At 36.2% G+C, this 12,729-nt stretch overlaps 1 long non-coding RNA gene across 1 annotated transcript in view; it reads left to right on the top strand.

The window, feature by feature from the left end:
• LOC135831704 (uncharacterized) overlaps positions 1-12,729 on the top strand; it is a 27,964-nt gene extending 15,235 nt beyond the window's left edge. The window contains exon 10 of the long non-coding RNA XR_010556221.1: positions 12,273-12,729. This is a non-coding gene — a long non-coding RNA (uncharacterized LOC135831704). The remainder of the gene's footprint in view (positions 1-12,272) is intronic.

Below are 12,729 nucleotides of genomic sequence, written 5' to 3'. Positions count from 1 at the left end.
GTCAATTTTTTATGTTTTTCTGAATATTGTCTCCGTGTAATAAGAAATAACTTGTGTATATTTTACAAGCATGGACGTGAAAATTTGAGTGACTCACTCACTGTTAGGTAAAGTTGTAAATGTAATATTCAAAATTACGCACCATTTCAAACCTTTGAAGGGAAAAAAAGAACGAAATTACGATGATAAAAGCAACGATGTTTTTACAAGACAAAAATTAATCCAACGTCTTTTTTCAAGTTTTATTCTTTTGAATTCTCATGGATTTTATTTTCCAAATTTGTAGCCAATTTTCAAAGAATTTTTGTTTTTTTTTGTGTAAATTTTTGTGAAGTTTTCGAAATTTTAGATTTCCGAATAAATCAGTTTTTTGTTATTCCTGAAAACTGCGAAAATGGACTTAGCCCCTTTCTGTTCTCACCGATTCATTTATGGAATTCTTTTTACAAATCATTGTTCACTTATTATTACTCAACACTCGAATAATTTTTTTTTCGTCAAATCCTCGCTCATGTCAACATTTCTGCTATTTTGCGATTTGATTTTTTGATAAGATTTTGAATAAAAGATTAAATTTCGTTCCTCCCAGTTTACATAGACTTCCCCCTCTTCTTTCAATTTTGCAATTTTGTCAGTGGTTTCCATTATGTTTCCGGAATCCAATTTTTTTTCATGCTTTCTTTTTGCATTTTGATCTACGAATATAGTTCACTTTCGAAATGTTGATAATTATCTGTTTTGAGCTTTTGCTAGTTTTTTTTTCAAACTGGTTTTTATTCGAATTTCGATGTTATTTTCTGTGCTTTTTGAAAAAACTGCTGTTGAAATTTTCGTTGAGTTTTGTTTTGTTTTTTCGTCATTTTTGGGTAATTTTTTCTGAAGATTTTGGGTCGAAAAATACCATATTGAGAACGCGTTTTAAAAATTGCATCCAAAAATTTAGGCTGCACAACCAGACTCAACAGCAGTAAAGTATAAGGAAACGAACACGAAAAAAAAATGCAGTGATTGGAATTTTTGAGGAACGGCGCAGATTTGAGGTCAACTGCAGTCAAAGTCGAAGGAACAAGTTACACTGCAAGGAATACGCGCGCTTTTGACGCAATCGCACGTACTCGCAACTGCGATGACTTTTTATTTTTTGAATTAGTCAGAAATGGAATACGCGATAGTGTAGTTGTACAAATAAAAAATTCCCAAAAAAGGATCCATTTTTTCATCACCCGAATGCTTTGATTTTTGCCAAAAACTGACAAATCTTACATCTGGCTTCTGGCAACAGCGCTTCACTTCAACCAACCGTTCGAGGATATCGGCGCCAGTCAGTCGCCGAACAATCCTTCACTGCTAACTCGAAAGTCGAATTGCTAGAATAATTCTTGGAAACGTTAGCGTGTGTTGGATGGAAATTATTGTTATCGACACAGCTGTTATGATACCAACTAAATGTTTTATCAGTGCTCGTAATTTAACACGTAATCGTTGACATGGCGGCTGACAGCCGCCAGCCTGAATTTTTTTGAAGACATGGCGGCTAGAGCCGCCATGTCAACGATTACGGGACTTAAGTTTAAGTCAACTTTTAAGTGTTGAAAAAAGAGATCATCTGTAAAATTTCGAAAAATTTGATACATACTGCTTTAAAGGGTATTCCCGGTTAAGATAGGTGAAATGGCCCTATGATGGATTATTGTTGGGTACCTCCAATAAAAATTTTCGACCGGAATTTCCGCCCCCCAACCCACCCCTCTTGGTCAGTATAGCCAAAAAAACGCGTTTTTAGCGCGAAAAATTCGGTATCCATGAGTAGGGGGGGGATTCTGGTACCACACGGAATGTGTAGGGGAACAGTGGACATATCGACATGCTTTTTTTCAAAATTTTGTATCGTAGTGGTGGGGGTAAAATTGACAAAAGAAAACTTTGAAGCGCCACAGCTCCGAACTGAAGGGTACTACACAAAAGCAGTTTTCGCCAAAATGTGTCTTTTTACAAGTACTATCTTCCTACTAATCCATGAAATTGAAATTTTGCCTGCAAAAGGCTCATATTGGCAAAAAAATCTGAAAAATACGCGTTTTTCGCGTTTTTTTGCAAAATTATGCGAAATATGTGAAAAATGTAGGGAACAAAAAATGTTGAGCGTCGAATTTCATCCTAGAAAACGTGTTCATAAGTGTTCCGGTATCTGAAATTGAAAGAAAAATGTAGGTTAGCTTAAGGAAATTGATTTTACAACATGAGTGATGCCTACTTATACATTAATCCAGGCCCGTAGCCAGAATCTGGCTGTAGCTGGGGCGAAGGAACTATTAGCTGGGGCAGCACTTTTTGAGGCTCAAACATCTATGAAACATACCCCTTTTAACCCCCCCCCCCCCCTTCAAACATCTGTTATTTCAAAACAACTTTTTGAAAAGAAATGAACAAAATGAGTGTGTATTTCAGAAAAAGATTATACATAATGCATAATGCTGCGTTTGAGGCTAATACACAGCTGTAATTGGCGCAATTTACTGTGAAAATCTCGTAGTACATAATTCTTCAGCAGTGACTGTTTCTGTTTTAATTTTTTCATAAGGTAAAATAGTCAAATTTGACTCACGTCCAAACAACATTGAAAAAATATGCTTATCATTCAAATTTTTAAAGAAATGTTAAGCCAAAAAACGCGCTTTTCACCTGAAAAAACTTTACTTCTCAAAACAAACTTTTGCCCTCGCTCAGGACTCGTACTTGATCACATTTTTTGGTTTCTCAAAATATTTTTTTTTTAATTTCAAAAATTCAATTTTTGTATCTATCTTGATGAGAAAAAAATGCTACCTAGTAATATTCATAAGTGAATAATCTGAGAAAGTTAACCTATACTTGAACAATGAACATACACTTTTATCGCCAAAAATAGCTAAAAATCTCACCTTTTGTCAACATTTCCAAAAATAGCCTCATTTCTTGCAAAAAATTGTTACTTTTTGGTAAAAGAATTCAAGAAGTATCCATTTCCCCTTCCTAAAAATTACCTAAAATATTCCGCTTTTTTGCTCAAAAAAAATGTCAATGACCAAGAAATTTCTCCCATTTTCAAACGAGGTTACGAAAAAAATAATCCTTTTTTTGGCCAATGATTGCCAAAAATTCGTGCTTTTCCTCAAAAATAGTCAATCTTGCTTCTTGCTTAAAATGGTCAAAATTCTCGGTTTTTCGCAAAAATTACAAAAATTTTCATTTTTTCCTAAAAAATGTCCATAAGTCTTCCCTATTGCTGAAAATTTTAGCCTTTTCGCAGTACAAAAGTCTCAATTTTTCACGTAAAACTGCCATAAATTGCACAAAGTGGAAATCTCACTTTTCGAAAAAAATTGCAAAAAGATGTACTGGATTTCTTATCTTCACAAATTACTCATTTTTACTTATAGAGCGGGCAAATAGCGGGTTTAAAAAGGAAAAAATTGGCACATGAATTTTTTCTTCGGGAATGTGTTCAGATGAACCCCCTGAACTACCAAAAAAAACCCGCGCCTTCTACCCCTGGAGCTAACTTTTTTGGGGGGCTAAAACCGGTTTCGATTCACGTTTTTTTGCGATTTACTCGGAAAATATTAGGTTTACGATAAAATACCATGACAAAAAATGTTCCCCTTTAAATTCTCGACAATTTGATACTACGCTCGATACCCATATCTCAAAAGGGGTGTCTGAAAAAAGGGGTGGAAAGAGAAGGTGTTTCAAAAAAAGGCAGTTCAATAAATTTATCAAAGTTACCACTTTATATCATTCGTTTTCGCTCAAAATTTTTTTACAATGTCTACTCACTCAACTATTAATTACACCACCATTGATTGGTCTTCAATCCTCCCCGGGGGTTGGTGTGGGGTGCTTGATTTTTCAAGTAACACACAACTGAATCATATATTTGAAAAACGAATCTGGACATGCGATGTATCGAATAGTATGTTTTTGAGGTCGCTGAATACGAATACGAACTTATTTTTTGGGTCCAACCCCTCAAAGCCCCTCTGTGCCCCAAAAAGGGGGTTAAAATTTTGAAAAATCGTGAAAAGTCGAGTGATATATCGAATGGTATGTTTCCGAGGTCGCTGAGTACGAATATGAACTTACTTTTTGGGTCCCACCCCCCAATGTTCTTCTGTGCCCCATCAAGGGGGCTAAAATTTCAAAAAATCATCAAAAAGTCGAGTGATATATCAAATGGTATGTTTCCGAGGTCGCTGAGTACGAATATGAACTTACTTTTTGGGTCCCACCCCCTAATGTCTCTATGTTCCCCAAAAAAGGATCAAATTTTGAAAAATCATGAAATGTCGTGTGATTCATCAAATCGTATGTTTTCGAGGTCGCTGAATACGAATATGAACTCATTTTCTGCTGAGAGTTCTTCAAAATCCATTTACGCCCTTCTAAAGAGGATAAAATTTTGAAAAGTCGCTGAAAATCATGTAATACGAGTATATCGAATAGTATGTTTTCAAGATTGCTGAACACAAATTTTTAGAATCCAAAGCACAATGGTTCTCCGTCCCAAAAAAGTTAACGACAAAACATGGTGTGATCTTTTTTTTTAAAGATTCTCACCATTATTTTAGAAATAATTCTGAAAATTCATCTCAAAAACACTAATTGGAGTAACTTTCGGAGGGAGGAGGGCCGAGGTAGAGGTATTACCAAGCGGGTATTATACCGGGATTGCTATTCAAAAAGTTTGAACGCTCATTTTGCAAAGAAAACATTTCACATCTCAAGATTTGTTTTTAAAACGTTCACTCACCTACCAGTTGTTGATTACTTTTTAACAGAAAATAAAATAGAACTGAGACTTTTACAGTTTTGTCGAATTTCGTCGAAATAAAATGTATAACCATCCAACTAATTTCTATTTGTAAATTTCGCTTAGGTATATGCCACTCGGATTATTAATTTTGGAAATTTTAATGGAATTGATTATTTATATCGTTTTTTTTTTGTTGGAAAAACTCATAAATTGATAAAATATTTCAAAATAGAATCCCGAAACATACGATTTGATGAATCACACGACATTTCATGATTTTTCAAAATTTGATCCTTTTTTGGAGAACATAGAGACATTAGGGGGTGGGACCCAAAAAGTAAGTTCATATTCGTACTCAGCGACCTCGGAAACATACCATTCGATATATCACTCGACTTTTCACGATTTTTCAAAATTTTAACCCTCTTTTTGGGGCACAGAGGGACTTTGAGGGGTTGGACCCAAAAAATAAGTTCGTATTCGTATTCAGCGACCTCAAAAACATACTATACGACACATCGCCTGTCCAGATTCGTTTTTCAAATATATGATTCAGTTGTGTGTTACTTGAAAAATCAAGCACCCCACACCAACCCCCGGGGAGGATTGAAGACCAATGAATGGTGGTGTAATTAATAGTTGAGTGAGTAGACATTGTAAAAAAATTTTGAGCGAAAACGAATGATATAAAGTGGTAACTTTGATCAATTTATTGAACTGCCTTTTTTTGAAACACCTTCTCTTTCCACCCCTTTTTTCAGACACCCCTTTTGAGATATGGGTATCGAGCGTAGTATCAAATTGTCGAGAATTTAAAGGGGAACATTTTTTGTCATGGTATTTTTTATCGTAAACCTAATATTTTCCGAGTAAATCGCAAAAAACGTGAATCGAAACCGGTTTTAGCCCCCTAAAAAAGTTAGCTCCAGGGGTAGAAGGCGCGGGTTTTTTTTGGTAGTTCAGGGGGTTCATCTGAACACATTCCCGAAGAAAAAATTTATGTGCCAATTTTTTCCTTTTCGTCCTCGCTTTTTTACGTTATTTTCCTGCTCTATTAAATTATCAAATTTTTGATTTTAAATTTAGTGAACTCATTGAGCGAGCCATCAAGCTATCAAATGCAAGAATGCAATTCATGCTGGTTTAGCCATTTCATGAACGTGAAAATAATTTTACGTTGTTGAGTTGGGTTTTTGCACTTTCTGATTTTTTTTTCTGATGTTGCTGGTCGGGGCAAACGTGTTTTTTTTATGTTTTGGATTTTGCTACCCGGGGCAAACAGCCTGCCCCGGCTAACCCTATACGCTGGCTACGGGCCTGCATTAATCCAAGAGGACTGACATATGTTTAAACTGACACCATTGTGGAAGCCTCCGGGTTACAACCCGGAGGTTTCCACAGTTATGTCAGTCCTCTTGGGGTAGTATTATGTGAAAAAGCTATTGGATGTCAGGAGGTCACAACTTCTGCTGAAGTATCAAAAAATGTCCTATTTTTCGCCGCTATTCGAAAACAATAATTTCCAATTTTTGCTAAAATTGTGTGTGTGTTTTTAATACCTATTAAGCTTCCTTTATAGTGGCCGTGGAATTTTTCTACAGAAAAGACAAATGTGTACATTCAAATGGAAGCATTTATACTGGCTGTGGAATTTTATCAATTTTCTATGGAAAAGTCAAAATTTTTCAACTTTTCCATAGAAAAGTGATGAATGAGATGAAGATTGAAAACTTTTTATTAAAGTGAATAATCATCAGAATTTATAAGAAATGTTATTATTTTACTAGTTTAGAGGTTCAAAAGTACTTAAAATTGAGTTTGAAAAAATTCCACGATTTTCTGTAGAAATTTTCTATTGCCAGCTTATCGCCACTATAAAGGAAGCTTTACAATTTCCTGAAAACTGAAAATGATATAGCAATGAAAACCACATTTTTGCATCTTTTGAAATAATTCAAGATTGATGTACGTTTCGAATTACAATCAATTTTTCACTGCTTTCGTCCTCCATAGTGGAGGCAAATTAGCATAATATTTGAATAAAAAAAACATTTTTGGCTACCCAAGCTTTTATGATGAAAAATTGTCAGGTATGGTCCCCCGAATAATTCCTGAGAACTACCACCCCACAGACCCCCGGCTAATTTTTTTATGGGGGGTTGAACCCCCCAAAATTGGTTTTTTGCAGTTTTATCCTCAGGGGTTGATTTTACGTTAAAAATAGCTTTAGTTTTGTGTTCTACGTCAAATTTCCGATCTATTGATATATCAACTGCCTTTCTGCCCCTAAGGGGGGTGGAGCTGGAACCATTCGAATGTGAGGGGTTTTCTAAAAAACTCCAAAATGCTATCGGCGCATAAGAGGGGTTAAATGACCGCCGAGAGCGTTCGGGTAGATACTAGCATGGAAGGTGGGTACTATCGAGAAACTATCACGTGAAAAATTTCAGATCCACACCACCTCCCCTTTCTGGGGAACCCCCCTTTTCTGAAATTTCAATAGCACTTTTCTGAGTTCCATTTTGGCCGATTTTGAAAATTTTTCAGTATGTAATGTATACTCTTGGTAGGTATCCCCACAAAAATTTTCAACCCCCTCCCCTCATATTTACCCCTCAAAACGGCGTAAAATGTGTCTTTGCGAGGTTTGGGGGTAAAATGGGAATTTTGGGGAAAATAACTAGATATTAATAAGTAGGGTGTCGTTGTCTTATGATTCGATACCGCTGAGCACGAATATGACGTCAGATTTTTTGCTACACTCATCTAGCCCCTTCCAAAGCACTTAGACCCCTCAATTTTTACTATTGTTAAGAAACATAAAATAAGTTGAAAAACGCTATTTTGAGAGGTAAATATGAGGGGAGGGGGTTGAAAATTTTTGTGGGGATTCCTACCAAGGGTATACATTACATGCTGAAAAATATTCAAAATCGGTTGGAATGGGGCTGAGAAAAGTGCTATTGAAATTTCAGAAAAGGGGGGTTCCCCAAAAAGGGGAGGTGGTGTGGATCTGAAATTTTTCACGTGGTAGTTTCTCGATAGTACCCACCTTCCATGCTAGTATCAACCCGAACGCTCTCGGCGGCCATTTAACCCCTCTTATGCGCCGATAGCATTTTGGAGTTTTTTAGAAAACCCCTCACATTCGAATGGTTCCAGCTCCACCCCCCTCAGGGGCAGAAAGACAGTTGATATATCAATAGATCGGAAATTTGACGCAGAACACAAAACTAAAGCTATTTTTGACGTAAAATCAACCCCTGAGAATAAAACTGCAAAAAACCAATTTTGGGGGGGTTCAACCCCCCATAAAATAATTAGCCGGGGGTCTGTGGGGTGGTAGTTCTCAGGAATTATTCGTGGGACCACCCCTGACAATTTTTCATCATAAAAGCTTGGGTAGCCAAAAATGTTTTTTTCTTTTCTTATTTGCCTCCACTACCACCTCACATCGCTCGGGCTACAGCGTTTTCCGTTTCTTCTCTCTGACCAAAGTTGCAGGGTTGAAAAGTTGACTTATCACATCACTAAAATTGTGGATTTTGTTTTAAATTTGTTTTTGCGTTTTCAACTCGTTTAACGTAGTTTGAAACATGTTTTAAGCATTCACACTTTTCTATCATTTTATACATGTGTTACACAAAAGAGAAGAAAAAGTTTTGAACGGGAAAACTGTTTTTCATTATACACGCTACGAAAGTATAAGTTTTCCGCCCTCTGTGCATGCTACGAAAATGCTCTATGTTTACCTGGGCCGAAAATGAAATAAATTTCCAATCGACATAATGTCTTTAGTTTTTTTCTACGAGGTTCAGTTTTCGATATATTTGCAAAAGAAAGCATTCTCTTTTAAAAAAATGAACTATGCAAAAAAGGTTTAACCAAAAACGGACATAATATTTGACTCGCCGAGCCGAAATTGTAATATACTCTTCTCTTCTCTTCTCTTCTCTTCAACTCTGATGAATACTCCTTAATGTTTTCGTGATAGTTTTCTGATTCAATTTTTTCGTAATTTTCGAAAAAAATTTTCATATTTTTAAAATAATTTTGAAAATATTTTCTAGACATTTTACGATCAGTTTAAATAATTTTCATTTACACTCTTCAGAGCCTGAGCTGACATAACTGAGGAAACCTCCGCGTTGGACTCGGAGGTTTCCTCAGCGATGTCAGCATTTGCTTAAGTCAGCGCTCAAGGGCTAACAAGGGAACTACCTGAACCGGCAGAAACGAAAATGAACGAATCAAAGCTAGTTCGAAAGGAGACCACCTCAGGACCCCAAATCCAAAATTTGAAGTGCTGAAGTTGATTTCTAGATTTTTGGTGAATTTTTGAAAATTGAAAAATCCGAAAAATTATTAATTAATACCAAAAATAGAAAATATTGATGAAAAATGGAATTTTCTCGGGAAGTGGCTCAGATGGTGTCCCTAACTCATTTACGGCTATCGAACTTCGTAAAACCTCAATTCCAGTCATTCTGGAGCCTCCAGCGATTTTTTATCATTTCTCCAGAATCTTGAAATTGCTGTGGAACGGCTAAAAATAAACTTTAGCACAAATAACTTTATTTGGGGCCTATGTGGGTTGCCTTTAACCATTTTTTGCGGTTGTCGCGAAAATCGGCGTCTGCCGGTTCAGATGTATATTTTTGGCCACTGGAAAAAAATGACAAAATTTGAAAATTTTAATGGATGCTCCAGAATGGTTGAAATGGAGGTTTTGCCTATTCGGAACGTCGAAAATCCCACATAGGCCCCAAGTAAAGTTATTTGTGCTAAAGTTTATTTTTAGCCGTTCCACAGCAATTTTGCAATTTCAAGTTTCTGGAGAAATGATAAAAAATCGCTGGAGGCTCTAGAATGGTCGAAATGGAGGTTTCACCTATTCGGAACGTTGAGAATAGGTCAGAGCTCGATTTCGGATAGGTAGCATCGCAAAAGATGGAATATTCAACATTTTCAAATTTTGTCATTTTTTCCAGTGGTCAAAAACACACATCTGAACCGGCAGACGCCGATTTTCGCGACAACCGCAAAAAATGGTTAAAGGCAACCCACATAGGCCCCAAATAAAGTTATTTGTGCTAAAGTTTATTTTTAGCCGTTCCACAGCAATTTCAAGATTCTGGAGAAATGATAAAAAATCGCTGGAGGCTCCAGAATGACTGGAATTGAGGTTTTACGAAGTTCGATAGCCGTAAATGAGTTAGGGACACCATCTGAGCCACTTCCCGAGAAAATTCCATTTTTCATCAATATTTTCTATTTTTGGTATTAATTAATAATTTTTCGGATTTTTCAATTTTCAAAAATTCACCAAAAATCTAGAAATCAACTTCAGCACTTCAAATTTTGGATTTGGGGTCCTGAGGTGGTCTCCTTTCGATCTAGCTTTGATTCATTCATTTTCGTTTCTGCCGGTTCAGGTAGTTCCCTTGTAAGTTACGTTTATGGGACTTTCCATAAATATTCTTGAAGACCTACGCAGGACTTTTCACAACGTTTCGTCAATTCGCCGAAAATTGACTATCTGACAATTTTAGCTAAAAAAAAAGTAATTTGTTGACAATTTCGGCAAACGGTATTTTTTGGCCGATCTTGTCATGACCTACTGTTTGACGATTTTGGTTTGGATGTCATTAAGTATGCACATATATGAATGACAAAAATAGTTGAAATTATATAAAAACACGAAAATATATAACAAAGTCTATGAATGATGATCAAAACTTATGAAACTTGATTTAAAATTTGATTAAAATGCTGCCAAAATCGTGCCCAAAAAGGCACCTACCTATCGTCTTTTGGTTTTACTTGGGAGTTGGGACATGGTGCATAAGTTTCTATTGATAGATGTCACCCAACGCAATATTTGTGCCCAAAATTCTACTCTTTCGTGTACCCCCAAAAAACAAGTGACAAAATGAATGTCTGATCTAACGTATCCCTTGAGAGCTGACTTAACTGAGGAAACCTCCGGGTTCATGTCAGCACCCGGAGGTTTCCTAAACGATGTCAGCATAAAATCAAGTCACCGCTTAAGGGGTATTCAAGTTTGTTGATTTTTCATAACCGTCAAAATCATCCCTTCACTTTCGATTGTGTACTTCTACGTCAAAAGGACCGCGTGAACGTGAAGCTTTCATGGACAATTTTTGTTTGTACGATGAAAATTTGCGAATTTATTGGTGGCTAATCGGCTTTTTTTTTAGTCACTTTGGTAAAAAAAAATGTTTCAAGTTACATTCAAACGTACATGGATTGGCTGAACGGATTTTCATTAAATCTGGAATGTAGCTTCTGCTCGTTATCAGTCAACGCAGCTTTGATGTCTGGTTCAATAATATTGCACAATTTAGGGTGCATCAGTGCTGTCCTAATCATATGTACTTTCACGTACGTCGTACATACTACCTACTCGATCACAACTGCAATAGCAGACGCTGATTTTTATCTCGTAATACCCAAACCATTTGAAAAGTGCGAATTTTTCATATTTCCTCAGCTGAACCACTAGCTGTTCAAAATTTATATTTTATGATACTATTGTGCTCGGGTGAAAATTTAAAATAGGTAAAACATACAAAATTATCGTTTTTTCGTTATTTGGACCAATTCGTTTGAAAAATTTTCGTTTCAGCAGTATTTTTACCTTCGTTTCGATAAAATAATCATTCACTATAGAGGGTTTTCGAAAAAATACCTGAAATGTCGATTTTTCATTTCGAAACATCTGGTTTTGCTCTCCTCTCCCTCCATCACAAATAAAAATAAATATAAACTCCCTCCTGTGATTTCATCCTGTAAACGTCACTGATGTTCAGCATAATTCAATTAATTTTGAATTTGTAGACTAAAATGGCATTTGTGATGATACGTCCTTCTCCCTCCCCAAATAACATGACTTAATCCATAAATTTTCGAAAAAATACTTTTTTGAGGGGGAATCGGTAGCAAAGAACAAAGATCATCTTTCCGTGAATATGAGGAGGGGTACAAAAGTTCATGTTTGAAAGCAGGGCAAGAAAAAAGCAAGAAGTTTGTTTTTTTGGTTTCAGTGGTTACTGTGGTGAGTTTTTGAGATTCGTGTTTGACGCCGATAACATGCCTACGATAAGCGACTGGTTTTTCTTATCTTGTGAATCGTTGGAGGGGGGGGGGGGAGAATATCGCTTTGCCTACCGATCGTACATCACTTTATCAATAGTAGTAGTGTAGTAGTAGACATTAGTAAACTCAAACTGTGCGTTCGTGACGTTAGAGTGTACAGTGTAAACTGTAAGTTAAGTAAGTTAAGTACATCCTGTGGATTTTGGTACGAAGTTAAGAGTTGATTTTTTTTTGCGAATTTTTGCTGTTTTCTATGGCAAACTAAATTAAATGTGCGTTATTTATCGTGTTTTTTCAAGATACGCCGAACAGTTAGTGAAAATCGCGAAATTTTAATTTGAGGAATGTGTATTTTTTTCAGCGGAAAAATTCGGTCGATTTTGGCGGAATGAAAGTAATTTGATGGCAGGTGCGCAGTGTCAGCTGCCAAATTCGTATACCGAAATGCAGAAGAATGGTTTAAAGGAATGGAGCTGGTTGGACTTGTTAATCCGTTGGATATGAGTAAGGTTCGTAAATGATTATTGATAGGTATTGTTTTAAATCCGGAATTGTCTTTCCTGTTCGTACAGCAACGTTTTATTCTATTTGCGGGGAAAAAAATCCTCGCTGTTCTTTTGCATAACGATTTGTGTTCCCAGTCCCTTATTTTACGCGCTTATGAGCACCATAATTATTCCAGGTCGGTCGAAACTTTACCTCTCAGAGGTTCTGATAATGTGAGTGTGAAACTTGGCCTACATACTTGAATAACTATCTGTGGTATACAAGTATGTTTCTTTATTTCTTGTAATTACCTTTTCTTGATTTTTGTCTTC

This window comes from Planococcus citri, chromosome 1, assembly GCF_950023065.1.
Source record: "Planococcus citri chromosome 1, ihPlaCitr1.1, whole genome shotgun sequence".
Classification (NCBI taxonomy): domain Eukaryota; kingdom Metazoa; phylum Arthropoda; class Insecta; order Hemiptera; family Pseudococcidae; genus Planococcus; species Planococcus citri.
The sequence above is the reverse complement of the archived record's forward strand: the minus strand, read 5'-3'. Positions and strand labels throughout refer to the sequence as shown.